Source organism: Eretmochelys imbricata, chromosome 2, assembly GCF_965152235.1.
Source record: "Eretmochelys imbricata isolate rEreImb1 chromosome 2, rEreImb1.hap1, whole genome shotgun sequence".
Taxonomy (NCBI): Eukaryota; Metazoa; Chordata; order Testudines; family Cheloniidae; genus Eretmochelys; species Eretmochelys imbricata.
Genome location: NC_135573.1, coordinates 253,371,612 through 253,379,312, shown reverse-complemented (window position 1 = coordinate 253,379,312; position 7,701 = coordinate 253,371,612).

Below are 7,701 nucleotides of genomic sequence, written 5' to 3'. Positions count from 1 at the left end.
TTCATCGGATGCATACAGTGGAAAATACAGAATGCATCCGATGAAGTGAGCTGTAGCTCACGAAAGCTTATGCTCAAATAAATTTGTTAGTCTCTAAGGTGCCACAAGTCCTCCTTTAAATTTTAAAATGTGGGACTCTAACACCATACTTATCTGGCACGTTCCATGTGAAGATCTCAGAGCACTTTGCAAACATTACTGACTTAATCCTGACAACATCCTGGAAAAGTATGACTATCATTACTTGACAGGTGAATTCTGAGAAACAAGGGCATTGTCTAATAAAATTAATGGCACACATTGAATGAGACAGGAAATAGTTCTCCATGTGGCATATAACTTTTGCCTGTGGAATTCACTCCTGCAACAAGTCAGACTCAGTCATTTCTATAGCTGATTTTGAAAAGGGTCTGGAAATTTTTACAAGCCATAATATTTGTCTTGGAATTATGTAGGCTAAAATGGGGTATACATATGCTTTAGGGCATAAACTGATCACTGCAGGGATCTGAAAGGATGTCCAGGGAACTATGTACATTATGGAGATTTTTCTGTGCCTTCACCAGAAGCTATGGGCAGGATACTGTACCGGACTTGAAGGGCCAATTTTATGATCTAGAATGACCCATCTTTTGTGGCTGTGTAGCTCCAGTTGTGAGAGAGGATAGACTGTAGGGAGACATGGGAAGCTCATTTGTAAGACCTCTCCTTACACTGGTGCAAAAAGGGTGGAAATAATAGCAAGATCATTCATCGTATCTACCTTTCAGTGGGTGCTAATTCAGAGTCCAGCGATGATACTTTAAATGCCGGTGCACTCTAAAAAGTACCTAGTTTGAGTTGACGTAGTTCTGTTTAAACAGAAATACTTTAACATGGTCTAGGTACCTTTTAGAGCACGCCAGCAGGGTCTACACAGGGCACTTAGAACACAACACTTTAGAACATTCTACAATTTACACCCCTCCAGTCCCGACACAGACTAGTGGGGGTCGCTGAAGGTTAGCATTACAGGGGGTAGGACCAGCGTGGGTGGTGGGCTTTCACTCCCTCTCTCGGTCTCTGCTGGCTGGGGCTTTGAGGCTCAGTGCTGCAGTGAAGGACATGGAGCAGCTGGAGGAGGCCTTGTGGAACAGGGCAGGAGGAGGTTATGAAAGAGAGAGGGAATGCGAAAGAGGGAGAAGACAAAGAAGAGGATCCTGGGAAGGAGGTACAGGCCTGGGACTGGCAAAAGTTAATTAAGGGCTGTACGTGATATAGGAGGGCAATTTGCCTAGGGTCAATCCTCCCCTTCTCCGGGTTTGGGGTAGGGTGGTGCCATGGGAGCAAGCAGGCATGTTTTGTTTCTGCTACACCCCCTTTGCCCCAAAAGTTCATCATCCACCACTGAGCCAGAGGGCACCGGAGATGCATGAATTAAGATGGATTGGCCTTTAATAATACATGGTGGGACTGCGATCAGGCACAATTGGTTTCATTTTCCCAAAGAAAGGCTCATCTTTCCCAAGTTTGGGAAACCGTTGTAAGGAATAGAACTTCAAGAACTATGATGACTGTGTGTCATAAATATAAAGGGAAGAGTAAACCCCTTTAAAATCCCTCCTGGCCAGAGGAAAAATCCTCTCACCTATAAAGGGTTAAGAAGCTAAAGGTAACCTCACTGGCACCTGACCAAAATGACCAATGAGGAGACAAGATACTTTCAAAAGCTGGGAGGAGGGAGAAAAACAAAGGGTCTGTGTCTGTCTGTATGATGCTTTTGCTGGGGACAGAACAGGAATGGAGTCTTAGAACTTAGTAAGTAATCTAGCTAGGTATGTGTTAGATTATGATTTCTTTAAATGGCTGAGAAAATAGCTGTGCTGAATAGAATGAATATTCCTGTCTGTGTGTCTTTTTGTAACTTAAGGTTTTGCCTAGAGGGATTCTCTATGTTTTGAATCTAATTACCCTGTAAGGTATTTACCATCCTGATTTTACAGAGATGATTCTTTTTTACTTCTATTAAAAGTCTTCTTGTAAGGAAACTGAATGCTTTTTCATTGTTCTAAGATCCCAGGGTTTGGGTCTGTGGTCACCTATGCAAATTGGTGAGGATTTTTACCAAACCTTCCCCGGGAAGTGGGGTGCAAGGGTTGGGAGGATTTTGGGGGGAAAGATGTGTCCAAACTATGTTTTTTCAGGAACCCAGATAAAGTTTGGTGGTGGCAGTGGAAGTCCAAGGGTAAAATAGTTTGTACCTTGGGGAATTTTTAACCTAAGCTGGTAAAAGTAAGCTTAGGAGGTTTTCATGAAGGTCCCCACATCTGTACCCTAGAGTTCAGAGTGGGGAAGGAACCTTGAAACTGTGTCTGGAATGTTCTGTGTGGCAGAGTCCAACAGGCGTGTTAGTTGTAAGAAATTGTACTTGGAAATTGGTTGGAGGATGAACCTACGTCGAGAACTGCGTCAACTGAATGAATTTTGTTGTTATTTCGTTCTTAGTTTAATCACTGCAGTAATTTAAAAAAGCCTGATTGTGTTATTTGGATCCAGAGACATAGACTATACTATGAAAACACCACTTGTCTCAAACCCCACCTCTAGCCCACCATACTTCACTGGGGTTCTGTGGGAGCTTTTCTCCTTTCATGTCTGTAAAGTGTCATGCTAACCTATGACATTAAATAAATAAGAATTATAAACAGATGGAATATTACAATATAGTGTTGACTGGGTACCACAGCTGAGGGGAAGCCAGTTGTCCAAGCCCAAAACAGAATAAAATGTAATGTTAAATTCATCTGTGAAGTGAATCCTATCTTCTGTTCCTTGATGCATTCAGCACATAGCGTTTGACTCACTGTAGCAGGTCAGTCTGAAAGCCAGCTGGCCTAGTGGTCAAGCCGTGACTCCACAGTTCTTTTCAGTCTCTCCGCTTTTGAGGAGGGGCCTGCTGGATTGTATACAGCAAGTCTCAGCCCCTCCTGTTTGTTTCCTCTTCTCCTCTTGGGGCTCTGCAATGACAAAGGGAGTGGGGGAAGGTTCTACCAGGTCCCAGCCCAGGGCATTAAAGAGGTGTGGCAGTGTCCAGACCACCTGTTGGTTTACCCCAAGTTATACTTCCCCCTGGGTCTTGTCCTGTCAGGCTCCAGCTCCTCCCTTTGGAGCATGGTCACAGTTTTAGTAGTAGCAGTTTAGCCTGCCCAATAGGGTAACGTCCTGTTTTTTGAGGCCTCTCATGAGTGCCCACCTCTGAAGGGAGACCACTGCTTCCATAGTGGTCTTATCAGAGCCATAGTCACTCTGCCCCTAGCTCCATGCTTCAACCTCAATTCTATCCCCTGGCTGCCAGTGCACTTTTAAACTCTCTCTCTATCCAGAGCATGCCTCACAGCTGCTCCCTAGCTTAGTACTGGCCTATGCCTTGCTTTGGGTTAGTGTGGGGTTTGTAAACCTCATCACACACCCTCCCCTTCAGCTCTGGGCAGACGTGCTGAGAGAACCCTCCTCATCTCATGAAAAGAATTGCATTCTATGGTCCTTGCTGGTTTGATATAGCACTTCAACGTAGTATGGCTGGAGAGACAAATACCACTGCATGACTTGGGAGTTGGTGACCTTCATAGACTGTAGAGGTGCATGGTCAGTCACTAGATGAAAGGGGTGACTCCATAGGTAGTAGTGCAGGGCTTCTACAGCCCACTTTACTCCTAAGTCTTCCTTCTCGATTGCCAGGTAGGTGACTTCCTTCCAGGGAGACAACTTCCGGCTAAGGGAGAGGACAGGATGTTCCTCTCACCCCATCTCTTATGACAGTATGGCTCCAAGGCTGACATCAGATGCATCCATCTGCAAAATAAAAGACTGTGACAAGGCAAGGTGAAACAAAACAGTTCCTGATTTCTCCTGTTTTCTCCTAGTAGCTGTGGTTGCCGTACTTCATTGTTGACCCGGGCAAGCTGCATGTAGGCTCACCTCAGCATCAGAGCAATTTGTTGTTCTTCAATGAAATCAACTTGGTTTGAGAGTAGCTCTATACTGAGTTGTGTGATATATGGGTTCTTGGCTTGAGTACCCATGGGGTGTAGGCCATCAGTAGGGGTGGGGCCATTAACTGGGGACATGGAGGTCTTCTCCCTCAGGTCACCATCCCTCCCCAACCCAACCATTCCCTGGGTTCTTCTATTTTTCTGTCCACAGACTGTCTTTTCTTCCTTCAGGGATTTCCCTTGCCCTGCCTCTATCAAGTACTGAAATAAGTTCAAGTCCCACCTGATTATCACGGGATAGGCCTGGTTTGTGGCTACCCCCCACGCAGGCTGTGTTCACATGGTACTGTGTAATTAACTGCAATCATCTCATGGGGTTGGGGTGAACACCCTCTAGATGCATTGTAGAAATCTGGTACTTGAGGGGTCTCCCTTGGCCCTTGCCAAACATTCTCTGACAATTGTCTGACTATATCCTTAGTCTATTAAGCCTAAGACTCTGACATTTTTAACCTGCACTGGGACCACCAGTTTTTCTGGTGCCTTCTTGCAGGCTCTGGATTCCATCACCAGATGCACTCATAATTACAGTCCATGAATGGGCAATCCCATCAGAAGTGGTCCCGTTGTCCCATCTCTACATGAGGACGAACACCATCTCTTCGTGAGACGTGGTGGTCTCCGCTTGGCTCGCTCCTGGGTAGGGTAGCAAGGTTCCTCTCCCATCTCCCCTCCTTGCCCTTCCTCTGGTTGTCTGAGTTGGTTAGGACTGGCCTGTGTCCCCCCTTCGTATATTTTAGGCAGTGTGTAATTCTTGGTCAGCGTCCCCATTTCTGACAGTCTCCAGTCGGTGTTAGGGATGTAAATATCGGTTTAAAAAGTTAACCGGTTAAATGATTAAAATTATATCATTTAACCAGTTAACCGTTAACCAAGGTAGCTCAGGCGGGCCTGGCACAGCGGGGGCGGGGGCTGGGGTTGCTCTGACTGGCCAGTGCAGCACGGCCCGGGCTAGGGCCTGCTTTGGCCCAGCCGGGACTGGGGCCCGCTCTGGCCTGGCCAGGGCTAGGGTCTGGGGTTCCTCTGGCTGGCCTGCCCAATGCGGCCAGGGCTGCTCCGCACAGCCAGTGTCCCTTCTGCTGGCCCGGCACGGCTGGGGCTGGGGTCCCTCCTGCCAGCGCGGGGCCTCTGGGGTTAACAGTTAACCATTTAACCTTTTACATCCCTAGTTGATGTTGTACCATCCTCTCCCATACTCTGAGTGGGAGAATTTGGAGGAACTGCTCTAACACAATCTTCTCCACCACCCATACTCCTGTTCTTTCCTGGGGTTGGAGCCGCTGTTAGCCGTGTTCCTTTAGAGTCTGGGCCACTGGCCTGGGTCAAACTGCAGCTGAAAATCTCTCTTGCTGAATCTCTGGGGGTGGGTCTTGTTTTAAATGCCAAAAGTGTCTCGGGTGGCTACTTTTTAGTAGGGAATAGTCCTGCACAGCTGTCATGTGGAAGCTTCAGTATGTGGCCTGGGCCATCCCTGTCTGGTACGGGGTGACCAGAATTGCCCAACTCTCCACTAGCCAAAAGGCCGCCATGGCTACCCTCTCAAATGTGACTAGGAATGTTTCAGGCTCATCATCTGGTTCTTTTTTTTTTGACAGTTTCAAGGGGAGGTTTGAAGCTGAGTTGGGGTTAACTGCTCCCATCAATGAGTTAGATAGCATGTTTTGGGGCTGTACCAGCAGCACCACCTGTTGTACCAGCTGTTGCTCCCTGTGTTGAGTGGCCAACTCCCTAATAAGCTGCTGCTGCTGCTGAACCTGTTGCTGTTGTTCTTTTGCCAATTGCTGCAGCAACTGGGTCTGTTGCTGATTCTCCAAAACCCATTTTAGCAATTTGTCAAGATCCATCTCCAGGGCTCCCCTCCCACTCCTTTAAAAAAAATACACCTCAGGCCATGAAAGCCATGTCATGGGCGACTCGTGGGCACAGAGTGAGCTGCTCAGTAGCAGGGCCAACAGTCAGAGATCAATCAGAGCCAGGCCAGGTCAAAACAACAAAAGTCAGAGTCCATTACCAAACTGAGAGTAACCAGCAAGAATTGGGATTGCACCATACCAGTATCTTTCACCAGGGCAGCAATGATCTTAAGCTGAAGACAGTAAACAGGATCAGGGTCAGCAGTCTGGGATGAGGACAAGTTGCAGTGAGGCAGGATCTAAGGCAGAACCCACTGGAGGTCTGTACTCTTCAGCAAGCTCCCAGAAATGTCTTCATGGTTTATATGGGGAGTGCCAGCCAACCAGGGAATTGTGGATGGCTATTGCTTATGCCCTTTAGGGCAGGACTTCCTGCAGGCCTCAGCCTCTCAGTATGTCTTGGTGGCAACTCAGCCTGGGCCCCTGGTGGTGATGAGGAAGCAGTGCCTCCCACAGACACCAGTTCTAGGCCCATGTGTTCTTACGCAGGCTCCCTTTAGTTACAAAGTTGTTGTCTGCAGTCTCCACAAATTTTTGTAGTGGGTCGGTGTGAAAGCCAGCTGGCCTAGTAGTCAGGCCGTAGCTCCAGAGTTCTTTTCAGTCTCTCTGGTCTGGAGGTCCAGGGGGTGTGGGAGCATTGCTGGGTTGTATACAGCAAGCCTCAGCCCCTCCTGTGTGTTTCCACTTTTCCTCTTGGGGCTCTGTCACAACAGGGTAGGGGGAACTCTCTACTGGGTCCCAACCCAGGGCCCTAAAGCGGTGCTACAGTGTCCAGAGCACCCATTCGTCTTCCCCAAGTTATACTCTCCCTGGGTCTCTTCCTACCAGGCTGGAGCTCCTCCCTTTGGGGCATGGTCATAGTCTTAGTACTAGCAGTTTAGTCTGCCTGGGGGTGAAACATCCTGCTCTTCAGGGCCTCTTGTGGGTTCCCACCATCGAAGGGCGAAGGGATTGTAGATCACCGCTTCTGGCGTGGTCCTACCAGTGCCCTGATCACTTTGCCCACAGCACCAGGCCTCAGCTTCACTTCCAAGTGCAGCCTGTATCTCCCTTGCGCTGCCAGTGCCATTTTAAACTGTCCCTCCACCTGGAGCATGCCTCCCATCTGCTGAGGTGCAGAGCTTCCCTAAGCCAGTATTGCTCCATGCCTTAGTCTGGTTTAGTGTGGGGCTGGTAAACTCCATCACGCTCACACACACACACTTTTTTTAAAGTCAGTCTGTCTAACCAAAAGAAGGTTGAGGGGAGATATGATTGCTCTCTATAAATATATCAGAGGGATAAATACCAGAGAGGGAGAGGAATTATTTAAGCTCAGTACCAATGTGGACACAAGGACAAATGGATATAAACTGGCCATCGGGAAGTTTAGACTTGAAATTAGACAAAGGTTTCTAACCATCAGAGGAGTGAAGTTCTGGAATAGCATTCCAAGGGAAGCAGCGGGGGCAAAAGACCTATCTGGCTTCAAGATTAAACTCGATAAGTTTATGGAGGAGATGGTATGATGGGATAACATGGTTTTGGCAATGAATTGATTTTTAACTATTCGTGGTAAATAGGCCCAATGGCCTGTGATGGGATGTTAGATGGGGTGGGATCTGAGTTACTACAGAGAATTCTTTCCTGGGTATCTGGCTGGTGAATCTTGCCCACATGCTCAGGGTTCAGCTGATTGCCATATTTGGGGTTGGGAAGGAATTTCCCTCCAGGGCAGATTGGAAGAAGCCCTGGGGTTTTTTTGCCTTGCTCTGTAG